Source organism: Sturnus vulgaris, chromosome 11 (genome assembly GCF_052056855.1).
Source record: "Sturnus vulgaris isolate bStuVul1 chromosome 11, bStuVul1.hap1, whole genome shotgun sequence".
Taxonomy (NCBI): Eukaryota; Metazoa; Chordata; class Aves; order Passeriformes; family Sturnidae; genus Sturnus; species Sturnus vulgaris.
The window spans coordinates 3,546,625-3,561,279 of record NC_142253.1 but is presented as its reverse complement, the minus strand read 5'-3'; the positions used below and the strand labels follow the sequence as shown (position 1 = coordinate 3,561,279).

At 41.2% G+C, this 14,655-nt stretch overlaps 1 protein-coding gene across 1 annotated transcript in view; it reads right to left on the bottom strand.

Annotated features, from left to right (window-relative positions):
- Positions 1-14,655, bottom strand: part of RYBP (RING1 and YY1 binding protein) — a 41,855-nt gene that overhangs the window by 8,930 nt on the left and 18,270 nt on the right. The window lies entirely within an intron of this gene.

The following is a 14,655-nucleotide window of genomic DNA, read 5'->3' as shown; positions in this document are numbered from 1 at the left end:
CAAACTGCCTTTCAAAGGCTGCTCCCACTGCAAATTACGGCTTACACAGAGGAGCTTTGCATCTAACCAATACTTTGGTTATCGATCTTCACACATCCCACAGGAATCGATACCTTTGTCTCTCCCAAACTCTCATGTCCTCTCTTGACAACCCGCAAACTTTCTCCCCAGCATATCACAAATGCTCTGCCTATTCATGATCGATTTAATCCCTTCAACACTCCAGAAAGATCTATGCTCCCTGTGACCACACAGCTCATGGGAGAGGAACAAAAACAGGTAATCAACTCCCTTAGTCGTCCATAATAAACCAAATACTAATTGCAACAGTTGCCCGGGCTTGTCCAGAGCTGTTAAATTGTTTATAAATACAATTCAAATTTTGCACATATATCAGACTACAACAGATTGTCAGTGAAAGCTGCACCCAAGTACCATCAGGGGTACCAAGAACCCCAGGGGTTTGTCCTGCAGAGCTCTGTACCTGCACCCAGCTTTTACTACAAACATCTTGAGAGGTTTCAAGCGCCTACTTAGTGATGTAATGTGTTGAAAAAAAGTATAAAATATTAATTGCTCACACATAACATTTGCACTGAGAGATGATACACACAAGGGAACACCCAGAGAATTTCTACTCCCTGTCATGGGAAAATCCAAGTAACTGCTAAGTCTCTCTTGGTACTGGTTTCCTGTACAATAGTACCAAGATGTTCTTACTAAAGGCAGATATACCCAAGTATTTAATTTCTCTACCACAGATTATTATAAAGTCTATGCAACAGGTTGTAATCAGACCCCTGACCCATCTCCACAGCTCTGGCATTTGGACTTTTCACCCAACATAGAAACTGTAACCCAGCTGATGCTACAATCTGCATACACATCTGAGTGAACAATGATCTCATCTTCAGCCTTAAATAACTGTGCTACTGAAAGGTTTTGTAGATCAGATCAAGCAGCTACCTGTTCCACAGAACACTGAAGATATTTAGCATCCTTGAAATCCAGTACACAGCAATTTCTGTCTGTACGACTGAGAATAAATACGTAAAAAGAAGCAGTTTGGTTACATGGAAAAGATTTTCAGATTGATGCAACCACACTAAAAGCTGACAACAGTAACTTGTGTCAAGCAACCTGCTCACCGCCTACTGAAAAAAAAGATAAAATGTCAAGAAATCTTCAAAGAGAGGGCAGATACCATCTCCCTGCATGATTATACATGATTAACCTCACTGCTTGAAGCTGCCACTTCTGCCCAGACTTAGTTATTTGCTGTTTACACAACCAGCTGAGTCAGAAACCCGAGCCATTCACGGGAAATCCCAATTCATGATCTGAGAGATTTTCCCACTTTGCACAACTCTGATGTGCTCCTTGTGATGTGATTTCCAAGTCTTGTGCCCAACCTGTGCAGCTGCCAGCTGCCCTTCCTGTTGCAGAAGTGCTGCATTGCTTGAACTGTGATACCAACTTTGAAATGCAAACTAAAATAAAAACCAAACCCACATAAATATGTCCCACCATATTTCCCCAGAGAAGGCTGGAATGGCAAAAGGATCAGTCTTAAAGCACTCCTGTGAAGATGCTGCCCTGTGCTCTTCTGCTCCTTTTCTGTGCCTGTGACAGCACACTGCATTTATTAAGTTTTATCATTTTGTGGCCAGTCACTGACTTAAACCAGTATAACTTCCCCAAAATCCATATTTACATAGTCCCTCTTACCCATCAGCATGGTTTGCTGGTGAGGGCAAAGCCAAAACTGGAAGGGAAGAGGGAGAACCAGCCCTGCCCACGGGATCCCTCCTGCCATGAGGGAGGGAGCACAAAGCTGCTGAGACTTTGGTCAACACTGAGCATCTTTCAAGATCTGCTGCACTGCTAGAATATATGTTGTTTTTTTTTTTTAAATAATGCAAACAACCCAACAACTCTCCAGCTCCTAATCTGTTTCACCCATGCCAGCAGCAAGCTTAGGAGAAAGGTAAAAACCAGGGAATTTAAATAACTGGCATAGTAATAGCAATAATAATAGGAGTAATAAAATCCTTCAAATAAGGCCCACACTGCCACTGCAGCCAGGACACACTGGTTAAAAGCCCTTTACTAAAAAGCCAAGCAAAGCAAGTTGAGCAGCACATTTTTAACCACAGCAAACTATAACCATAGGAACCACAATTGAGTAAAGCAGCTGCAACATCCAAAACTTACTCCAAGTTTCCCTGCCTACCAAAAATGATTTATTTGGCCACCTCCAAAGTGAATGCTTCAACCCAAATACACCACTATTACATTAAAGTAGTTATCACTTCAGCAGAACAATCTCAACAGAAAGTTGCAACTACTTCTAAACTTTATTTGTAAGAATAAACAGCTACAGAAAAAAACTATTAACCATTTTTTATCCCAAAATCTCATCAGTTGACTTTCTGCAACATTAAAGTGCTCAGGTACACAGAGAATACATCTAAGTGACAAAAATCAAACCCTAGCTCAGCCTCCTCAGGCTTTCTAGCCAACACTCATGCTTAAGCAAATGCTATGTTATAACCTACTAGAAGAAGGTTGGAATTATCAACATTACTCACAACTCACAGCTAAAAAGCCTCAACTTCCCAAAAATGATCTGAAGAGATGCAGTGTTTAGTGTGACTCTTAGTTCTTGAATTTTCAATGCAAGTATCTGAAATAGGTGTGTTTTCTCCTACCTGAATTTCTTTATGATAGTAAAGTTATGCTTTGCTTGGGCAATTTCCCCCTAATTTAGGTGACAGTCTGAGTAAAGACTGAGTAGATATCCAACACTGATGTGACAAACAAATGCACATCATTTTTCTTTTTACAACATGAAGAGGATTGTCTTCTCCCCCTCTAAAACTAAGAGCAATTAAACAAAATTAAACTGTGCTTTCCAAGTTATGTACAGGCAAATAAATTGTTGCACATTAATTGAACCGTAGTTTACATCCCAGGAGCAGACATTTGCACAACAACTCATGACCTCTGCAGCAAGGACACACTGCTGCATGAAAAAGCTGAAATATATTTGTCTGCTCTAAGAATGGCTGTGGCACCTGGGTCTCTTCACCATCAACTCCCGTAAATGATGCACACAAATAGTCTTTACTACCTTTTAGTAACAGATTTCACAGAAACACTGTGCCTGTAAATATATACTATATGCAAATATACAAATATATATATATATACTATATGCAAATATTGTACCCTCAGATTGCCATGTGAAGTGACACTGGGATGTTTCACTCATGGGAAGTGGAATAAACATAGGACTTTCCTGCATACATTGCAGTGCTCTTTTAATAAATTAAAAATTAAAAAGCAAAGTGTAACTTTAAGGTTCTAGCAAGTACTGCTTCACTACTTGCATTTCCTTCTGTATCTCAAAGCTTCCTTTTAAAGCATGCCACAGAACCAAATCCAGAGCATGGACACTCAGGAATTCTGCTGCTCCACTCATAACCCCTGCAAACAGGCTTAGGAGTGCAGCAGCACAAATCACCACACATGCAACACGGGAGTTTATCCAGACCTGGATTTCAAGAGGGATATAGGAGGATAAGTTGCACCTCATTTTTCATGTGACTCTAATTTCTGTGTCTGTTTGGGATTTCTCTGGCCCCTCTGCCTTGAGAGAAGGGAAGGCACCTGTGTCCTGCAGACACCAGGGAACGGGGAAGTGACTGGGCTTTATCCCTACAGCAACACAGACCTGCAGGGACCCCGGCAATCCCCGGGAACATGGATCTAATTACAGCTGCTCTGACTTCCCTACAACTATGTTATCAGAAGAATGAAAGTGGCATCGAGTGGGATTTCAGAGTCAAAAGCCTCATGTAACGTGGAGTAGGGAGGATTTGGATAATTTCATGCTGTTCTGGCTTTGATGCACGCGGCGATACCAGCCGACCTCTGCGCGGCTCCGCGGTGCTTTGAGAAAATGTGTGTCAGGCACTGTGCAGTGTGAAGTACATGATTATTTTAATAACCCCAGTCGCACATGAATATATCTTTGCTCAAAGAAAAACAAGAAAACAAGACTAAAAGTATTTACAGTGTTTATAAAACAGTTAGTGCCAAAACACTTACACAACAAGCATCCTTCTGAGCATGAAGCAGGATTAGAAACTAACCCACGAGCACAAACTAAATTAACATCTCCTAAAAAAAAATTTAGATCCAGAAGAACCAAAGCTTTGGAGAAATTAAGCTACAAACATGATGGAGTGAGCCTCCATTCCTACATGAATATTTTCCAGCTCATTTGGGATGACCACATGGTCCTTTTTAGCAACAAGAGCAAGGATGAACGGACACATTGTCCTGGAGTAGAACTGCAAAGCAGCATGGAAGCTGCATACATTTATCTCAAGTCCTCCACGTGATCCAGGAAACAAAGCAACAATAACAACAGTAAAAGAAAAGTAGAAGGACAAACTGCAAGAAATATGTGACTGAGCAATATTTTGATGGAAGAACAGATTTCTCCTTTAACACCGATGTGTTAGCACTGTGTTTTTATTTAGAAGACAGATGTTTAAAAACACAGAAGTCCATCTAAGGAACACCCACTTGTGGGTCCCAGGTGGTAGGGCACAGCAACAAGTCTGAAAGACTCGGAGTGTAAGTCCGAATATTCTAGAAAAAACATAAAAGAAAACAACAGCTTCACCCAAAGAAAGCAACTATTTGTCACAAAATAAACTAAGTGCATTTAAAAGTTACAGCCACCTCCAAAAACTGTTCAATCCTCCTTGACCATCCAACCCCTGTCTTCCACCTCCTTGGAAGAGTCAAGAACTGCCAACAGAGATAAAGAAGCCTCAGCTTTGCTGATAACTTTTCCCAGCCATGACAACAAACCTTGAGCTGTCCACATTTCAGAGGAGTGTTTTAAACTTTTTGCTTGTCCACCAGAAGTTTATAGACTTCAGGTCACTTCTCACAGAATGAACAATCCTCCCCCACGCCATCCCAGATTTATGTTTGTAAACTTCAGAAAGTTCAAAATTATTTGCAGTAGTTAATAGTTACTGGGCTCACTCAAAGCTGCCAGTTATCTTTTTAGATGAAAACGTATTTTCTTCTGTTTTTCTCACTTTTCTTTTGAATCAAACAAGAATGAGAACATTGTTAAATTAAATTCAAGCTGTCACCTGCATACACAGAACAAGACAGGCATTCCTGGTTGCTGGGAAGTGTCTGGTCAGTGCCATTAGAGGAGAGTTGAGACTCTGAATGATGCCTATAAAAAGAATACTCTATTCTTGCTTGTTACAGAAGCCTCAGCATTACTTTTTAAAAATATTTGGGCATGTTTACAAATCAAAGTATATAAATAAAAGACATTTATTCCCAGAGTTGTCACTGCACAGATTCTGTAGCTCAGAATTCTGACTTTTTTTAGTGAAGACATGCAAAAACAGTTTTAAGAGAGTACCAGAACTGCTCTATAAACTATTGCACTATGACTGCTCGACAGCACAGTGTAACAGGTTTTTCAATACTTTTACAGTTCTTTGTTAATATACATTGTTCCATATAATCCCATTAAAAAAATCTAAAGTCAGGGCCATAAGATGTTTTTCGAAGCAGTTTGACCAGAATTTTGCAACCTCAAAACAGAGTAGTCACCAAATTTCTCAAGATACCCATTCTAATATAGTACAGAACTAGAAACTGCAAATGCCATTTGCTGGCACCACCACAAATGCAATCATGGAAGTGAATCTGGACTATTCACCTCCTATCAAATTAAGAAACATCTTATATGGTGCTTCTTGCACAGCTGGACTTAGGGCCTGGTGGGCTGCCAACAAGAAAGGAGCCCTGAGCCAGAAAACCAGGCTATTTGGGATTTTGTTGGAAAATGTTCAGCAGAGAAGCATCACTGTTTGCATTTTTGCAAGCATTTGGCTTCTCTTTTGGTTTGTTTTGGTTTTTTTTTCCCCCAGGGAAATGGATAAATCACAGAGCAGTTTTCTGGTTAAAAAGGGCTGAACCTGAGTGACCACAAACCTGAGTTTGTTCTACCAAGCCCCATGGTCTCTCCTCCTTGTCCACGCCTATCACACAACACTATAAAATCATTTAAAAGGGGGTATCTAACAGTTAGGGTGCACGTGTTTTGGACCACAGGTTTATCCTGATGTGCCTCTGTGGAGGATTCCTAATACCAAGCAGTTTCAAGACAGCAGCAAGCAGCAGCTTCTGTATACTCTGGAGAACAGCGAGCCAAAAGCAAGAGTTAAACAGAAGTTGTTCTTCAGGCTTCTTTGCTACCAGAGTGAGGACTGGAAATAGCAGTGATGATGAGTAACAACGCCGAGTATCAGTTATTGGAACACAGCCTGACGTTTACTTAAGCGCTAATACCATGAAATTTAACTTACTGTGTCTGCAGGAGGCAAAACAAAAGTCACGCTGAAGTTCTGCAACAAAGGCTGCTGCTCCTCCTTTCAGAGGAAAAGCCTGCCTGGAAGCACAGACAGTGCTGGCAGCCTCACCTGTCTGCTCACTTGTAGCACCCATCTAAGCAGATCATTTCATATCTAATCTGCACTAATGAGTGCCAGCAAAAGCCCCGAGGCTGCCCAGCAGAGGCTCATCCCACAGGTGCTCTCTCTGACTAGTCCAAATCCCTGGAAAACGCTTCCTTGGATGCTCCCAGCCAGTCCCAGCTCCATCCCTGGAGCTGCAGCCCCCACAGCTCCCTGTCAGTGGGCAGTGCAGGAGCTTTGGGTGTGTATAAATAAATAAATATATTCACACACCATACGCAGCAGGACAGGGCTGAAGAGCTGTGTGCTGTAACTAAGGATTGCTCTGTGTGTGTCTGTTGAAGTTAACTTCCATTAGGAACATCTTTTAAGGACTAGAGTGGGGAAATGTGTGAAATAGCTTTTTCTGCTTTCATTTAAAAAGTAACATTTCCTTAAATAAGGGGTTCAACACAATTAAGTATATAATTAGTAAAGAATTGGCAAAACACCAAATTTACCATATTTTAAGACCATGTTTTTCTCGTTTGATGGGGAAGCAGAACTGTCCAAGTGATCATAACTTCATTATGCTTACAAATACTATAAAACTACTACTTCTGATTCATTACTAGATAGAAAACATTCAATCCCTGGGAGTGCTCAAGGCCAAGTTGGATGAGATTTTAAGCAACCTGGCCTAGTGAAAGGTGTCCCTGCCCACGGCAAGGGAGTAGAACAAGATGACATTTAAGGTACCTTCCCACCCAACCCATGCCAGAATTCTATGACTCTGTACATAGCCAGCAATAGTTTTTCAGATGATTTCTTGTTCCATTATTTTACTTAAAAAAAAAAAACCAAACTATTAAGATTTTTTAATGGTCCGTTTAAAAAAATCATAAATTAAGAAAATAGAGCACAATACATCTCTTCTGCTTAAAACAAAACTTGCAATATGTAGTAGATTAAAATGGCATCAACTTCCAATTGCAACATCACCCTAAATTCCAGCTGAACAAAAACAACTTTACAACTCCCCTTCTTGCCCTCTGCCACCAACAGTGGTATGGTCCATGCCTATGCCTTCCAGAAAGAGCATTGCTTCCTATTCATTTACTGCATTTACAGGGAAGAAGTTCTACAGCAGCAGAAAAATTGTGTGAGTATACACAAAAACCATAACTGAAATGAGATGCAACTGGAAATGTAAAGATCATCCCGAGCCCAAACTTGAGAAGATGGCCTTGAGATTCCGAAGTCATTCCACTTCGGTAAGCCAATTTCCTTGGTCACCAATAATTTTAGTTCCATGCTGCAAGTGCTGCACAAGCTTAATTTCTGAACTGCCCTGCTCATGCTATTGACCCATCACAGATCCACTTGGAGCTTCAGTTTAATCCATCACTGAAAATTCCAATTGCTACTTCATACTCCCAAGGAGGAGAATTTATCATGCAGCTGCTTCTGGTGTTTTCATCTATGGCCATACCTTACTGCAAAATACCAAATGTTCCATGATTTACACGGACTTACAAAGTTGTTATGGAAAATCACTGATCTCAGCAGAAAATTTATTTGCCTACAAGCACCAGAATGATGATAAAACTAAGGCCATTTTACTTGCTTGACAAAAATAAGCTGCTCTCACTAGCAAAAATTTGAAAACAGTTCGTAAAGCTGGCAGCAAACAAGATGTGTATAATAAAATACATGGATTTACAACAAAAACAATTACTTAAAATACTTCTTTTAACTGTTTATTAAGTTATGTGTAATCCTGAGAAAAGCACACTGGCTCAAAACTTCCTGGTGAGTAACAAAGTGCAGTCGGGCAGCATGAGGGGATAAATGAGTCTGATAAAAATTTAACTTGTAGATTTCCCAAAGCAACTGCTCATGGTTATTGTATTATAAATTCAAATAACAAAAATATGAGGAAAATAACCGTTTGTAGCACTAAAGATAGAAACTAGGAATAGCAGGCTTGGTGTTATGAAAGTATCTTATCACTGCAGCCAATACATGCATTTCTGTTTCAGACACTGAAATCCTGACCAATAATGGAAATTGTCACATATAATCCAGCTTGACATGTCCCATCTGTGAGCATCTGCCTCCAGGTTTTGGGATACTCAGGTCTCACATTTCAAAATCACAACAGGAGAGAGACCAAACTTGGAAAACAAGGAACAAAAAGGAGAAATGCAGAGAAAATATGCTCCCTACCAAAAAAAAAAGTATGTCAGTTAAATTCTCAACCTGATCCCCTATCACCAGTCCAGAATTTGGAGAACGGTGCTTAAATACACATAATATTTACTGTTTGAGAAATGCAAATCACTTGAATAACCAACCAGTGGATAGAGAGGCACAATGTTTTTTCTTAAAAACAATGAAAGAATTTCTACTAAGCAACTCTTGTAAAGTGCCCCCAAAATATGTGGGCTGGTTTATCAGAGCAAAATTCTGCTATGCTTGCATGACACTGGAATACTGTACATTTAAGAAGGAAGACTTCTCTATCATTTACCAACCAGCATAAGTCCAGATAGAAGCAAAATGACAAACTACCATTTCTACAACAGATTCTGAATAGACTTAATAGGCCCTAAATCTCTAGGGATGCCTAAAAAAAGGAAAAAAAAGCACCAATTGAGTAAGGCAGTAATTTTAATTCAGCTACATCAGACACTGCAGGCTTTACCTAAATGAGCAAGAACTGAGCTTTTCCAGCAAGACAAACCTCCTTTTTATTAAAAGAACATCAATGGTAGGATTTCCTTTCATATGAAAGCAGCATTTCAAGAGCCCTTGAACAGCCAGGAATGCAGCTTCATGACAAAGCCCCAGCCTGCAGCAGCCACGCACTTTGAGAGAGACATCAGGGCTGCTCCAAGGTGGAGCAGACACTGCCCAGAAGCAGCACAGAGAGCTGCCCCACTGATACCAGTAAGTGGTACCCTACCTACTCCTTCACACCTCTGTCCCAGCACCATCAGCAGTGAAAAGGTCACTGCCAGTGGTTTAGAGAAAACCCCACTGCTCAATAACCCAGCTTGCTTTTCTAAACACGCCAAGAAATGAAAGCCACTCTGAAGGACGGGGCAAGCGGACATGCGTTTTCAAAAGGCCACCATGTGCTCAGAGGAGCTCTTTTTCTCCATTGTGTTCTCTGAACACAATGTGATAAGTGAACACAGATGTACCAGTGACATTTGGGGGTGTCCAGCTCCAGCAATCCTGCACACGCTGCCGCTGCCCGGGAAAGCCGCAGGGAAAATCAGGCTGCTGTCGATAGCTGCTGTGCAGGCACCGTGGGAACAACACAGCTCCAGAGCACTGAAACTTTTGCTTTCAGAATTATTACTCCTGGGCGTGAGGAACTGACCCAGATGGTTTCAAAATTTGCCAGGAAACAATATTACAATACTCAGTTTGAAAGCTCTTCCTCTCACTAGCTAGAAAGCCTTAGAAGAAGCTACTTAGTAAACTTTGGTTCCCACTTGGAGTACCAGCCTGAGTTACCTGTATGTGCCTAGCATGATGTAGGACAGGGCAACACAGCTACCTTTGTAAATACAACTAGCAGAGAGTGTTCTCCTACACAACAAAACGCCAGGAATAACTAATGACAACAACAGAAACATTTCCAAGTTCTCCATGAGCCAACTTCTGATCTACGGATAACAATGGTATCTACTTGTCCAGACAAACTATAATTTTTCAAGAAAGTTCTCAGATAAGATAATCTCGAGCCTGAATACTGATTTTATTGTCCTACTACTGTTTTCATCCTGATGACTCCGACTTTGCAGCTTTGCATCTACTCACATGGCGTGTGTTTATTTGTACGTACATGAACACACCCAACCAAAACCCAGAATTGCCATCAATCTGGTACAAGTTCCAAGGAGGGAAAGCAAGCAAATTCAGTGAAGAGTTCTTTCCCCCCCACTTCTTAATTCTTCAAACAACTCCGGTGTTCCACCCTGGAGAAGTGGTTAGTCTCACTGAAAACTACCGGTTACACTGTGATCCTGCGCCAGCGGTAAATCACTCCAACTGCCCTGGCACCATCATTTAAAGTCATTTTCCATTTAAAGACTCTCACATCAGCGCCAGCACAGCCTTTCATTACCCATCCCACTTAATACCCACAATCTCTCCACAGCTCACTCGCTCGGTCTCCACTGACCAGGCAGCACACAGAGACTGATGTGCGGATTATTGGGATTCCTAATGCTTCTCTCCCCGCTGGCCGAGCGCGGAGCTCTTGGCAGCCTGCCTGACCCGCAACACGTGTGGGTTTGTCAGCCTAATGCACTCTGTCATCTGCACAGGCTCGGGGCAAAGCGGGCCCCCACGGCTCCCAACACTTCCAGCTACTTCACTTCCCAGCCCTGGTGGAAAAGGAGGTACAGAAGTGAATGTCTGGGTGTTTGCCACCGTTTGAATTCCGAGAGGCAAATATGTGAGGTAAGAACAGCAGCATCCAGCACAATCCTCTAACCAAAGGCTGGAGAGTCAACACGAGGCTTTCTCGGACAAAACATCCGTCCTCACTTGACTGTTGTCTTGCAATGACTCAAAAGCTGCACATCAAGAATATGGATCTGAGTAATTTCTTTTTATATAACCTACCTTCTGTTAAACTAAATAATGACAGTGAAAATTTAAAGATATGGACTCAAATATTATTTGCGACCCTGTCAGTTGTCACTTAAGGATTTAAGGGGTTGTTATTAAACTGTCTCTATGCCTGGCAATTAGTCAGGGCAGAAAGAAATGAGGCTTGGGCATTTTTCTGTATCAAAGATATACTGAGGTATTTTTAGGTGTGAGACAATGCATCAACCCTGTAAATCCCACTGTAAGTTTTGACAGGATGAATATACAACAGGAAATACCACACAACGTGCAAATAGCAAATAAATGCAAATTTACCATCATGCGAAACTAAGAAGTGTCATGAAAGTGAAACTGGTTTGTAGATGAATGAAACACAGAAGCTGGCAGAGATCTTACTTGGAAATTGAAGAAAAGAATACTCAGAATACAGCTGAAGTTTCATTTCCTCTGTACAGCAAAAGAGAACAGAAAGCTCAAGAACAGCACATGGCACATCCTCTACAACCTCCTCAGACAAAACACAGTGCCCTGTCACACCATGATTTTCTACATTACATCTGATGTCATGTAACAGATTTTGTGAATTATATGAGCAGGGAAAGATAAAACTACCAACTATCTAAATACAGGGGTTTTTAGACAACATATTACAATTTATTTTGGTGCTAATAAACACATACCAATTATTTTAGATTAGCAAACAAAACAACTTAAGGAAAGACACTACTAAGCTACACTGGGTTGGGTTCTGGTTTTAGTGAATCATCCAGCTCCCAGCATCACAACACCGAGGCACCTTAATCTCAGGTATATTTATTAAGATACCCCTTGGTTAGGTTTTATTTCCATTTAACTACAGGGGAAGTTTTTCAGAGCTCTGGGACTACACCCCACTGATGATACACATCTACCAGATGAGAGAAATTACCCGCTTCTGGAGATTTACAAAAATGACTCAGTGGGATTCTATTATGTTATGCTGCTTCTTCCTCTAATTTCTTACTGGATTTGTGCAGCTAAATGCTTATCACTAGAATTTCCAAGTTAAAGCAAGCTAAAAACAGAACCTTGTTTTTACTTGAACGCATTGCAGAAAACGGAGTTGAGCAACTGCTTCCTAAGGAGCTCCTACCCTCACTCTCCACCAAAACTGGGGAGCAAAAGCTTTGGGGTTGGCATAATCTTGCGAGCAATTACACACAAATGAACCATCTAGAGGAAAAACAAGAAAATATTTTTCATCACCATCTCTTTTCATAATCTCCGAAGTCACTCAGAGCAGCAGCAAGTGCCAGGATCCAAACCAAACAAACCTCCCCCATCTGTCTGCACTGCCTACATGAGACAGCCCTGCCTGTTCCTGCCATTCCTGCTTCCCAAAACCACCTATTCCCCCTTGATGAACCCACAAAGCCAGAGGGGCTGGCACCAGTGCAGTGGCAGCTTTGTCATTCATGGTGAACGGTGAGGAAGGCTCTGAGTATTGAAGCCCCAGAATGAGTATTTGCAGCCTGACCTGGAATTCAAAACATCTAATAACATCTTTAAAAGCTGAGTAGCAACTTGGAAAAACATGTAGGCTTAAGCTGACTACCTGAAATTGATCCCTTCTACTAAAAACACTGGGCTATGTGCAGCAGGAAAGGTTGAAGCAACCCCTTCACCTGCAGCAACACAAATTTTTGCTTTTCCACTAAGTTTCCTTGGAAGAAATTGAAAGCAATCAAATACCACAGAAAAACATATGGAAATTATCATTATGGAACAAAAACAAAAGCAGAAAAGCTTTTATGTGCCTCTTTTTAACAAAAGAAAGTTTGCTTGACTGACTTGGGCCCACGCCCCGAGGCAGGGGCTTGGTTTGGTTTTGTTTCTGTTTATTTCACAGTTTCCCTGTTTATTCAGCTTCTTCCCTCTCCCGGTGGCAGCCAGGGCAGCACGGGCAGGAAGCTCCATCCAAAACCAACAAGCAGCCCTTGATCCTGCCAGCCACTCCATGCTGCTCTTTTAAACACAGATAGCCGTGTCCTTGTGAACCTGGAAAAAACTTCAAGTCTTCTCTAAAGGAAAAGGTAGCAAATCACCTCAGAGCTTCCCTGAAAAGAATTCCTATGTTTGACCCCAAGTGGCACATGAAGTTCAAAGAAGGTGGTGGAGGTGAAGAGGGAAAAGCCAACAAGTTACACAGTCAAAGCTTGATGTAGCTTAAATGCTACTTACACAGTGGTTAAAAAAACTATCAGCATGAGTTGGAAGAGAATCCTTTGCTCCCTCCCTGGAGGCTGCAGACATTTCCCAGGGATGCTGGTACAGATACCAAATGCTTGGGAAGCATCTGGCTCCTCAGCTCACAGACACTTCGGTGGCGTTTCAGACAATACATCCTACAATGAAGTTTAACCTCAGTGACACCAATTCCACCAGGTTCAAGCGAACTTCTTTGCCTTACACAGGCAAAGACTGACTGAAGGATCAGGGCTGAACGAAGAGTAACAAGAACCTTTTAAATACATTTTTTAGCAGAAAACCTGGATACTAAACATCTTTTGCTCATTTTGACACCTGCAGCAGTGCTCTTCTTTGCTCTACTTCCTTTGGGAATGGTGTGCTTGCATTAAGGTATAAATCCTCCCTCATTCTCCTAACCTCAGGTATACCCAGCCAGCAAAAATGCAGTGTGCTTTTCCATCACTGTTCTTCCCCAACAGTCCCCTTTTCTTTACAGTAGGAACTGAAACACAAGTTTCAGCAGAGCGGACAGACTCCCATCAAAGTACTTGGTAAAAGAGTCTCCAAGAAAAGGTTTTTCTCAGGCAAGTGGATTTTTAGTCTAAACAGATGCTGTCTCAAAGGCTACCATCTCAGTGACTGACATGTAGTGACACGAAATACCTGACAAGCTTGTAAAAGAACCTTGAATGATAAAGTTTCAAGAAGCTGACCTGTTAATAGGCAAAACCAGAACACAAAGCCTCTAACAAGCTATTGCTTCAAAGCTTAAAAAACAAAAAACCACAACAGCTTCACACTCACTTTCTTTTATAACACAGGTTCCAGTAACAAAAATCTTCTGTATTTCTTTTTCCATATCAGCAAGAATATCAGGTCATATATATTCCCCTTTGGTCACTCACAGGAGAGTACCATTCCCATAACACAGATCTAAGTTTTCTCCCAAAATTTTAGACCAGTAAATACTCCATACAGATAAACTATGCTAATCCTATATGCACATTCCCTCTACATCACCCACAGGTGCACACCAAACCTGCCTGGGTTACAAGTGATAAGAAACCTTTTAGATCCTGCAATACTTTATAAAAAGCATTCTATAGAAAGCAGCAGCAGCAGCAGTAGTACTAAGGTTATGATGATCTGCTGGTTTAAGTTCAGTAATACCTACAGGAAGATATAAGCTTAGTCTAAATCAACTTCATGAAGTTGAAAAATAGGCCCTCAGACTTGCAAGTCTCTTTTCATGGGAACCACAGAAAACTGAAAAGTTATTCTAAATATTTCA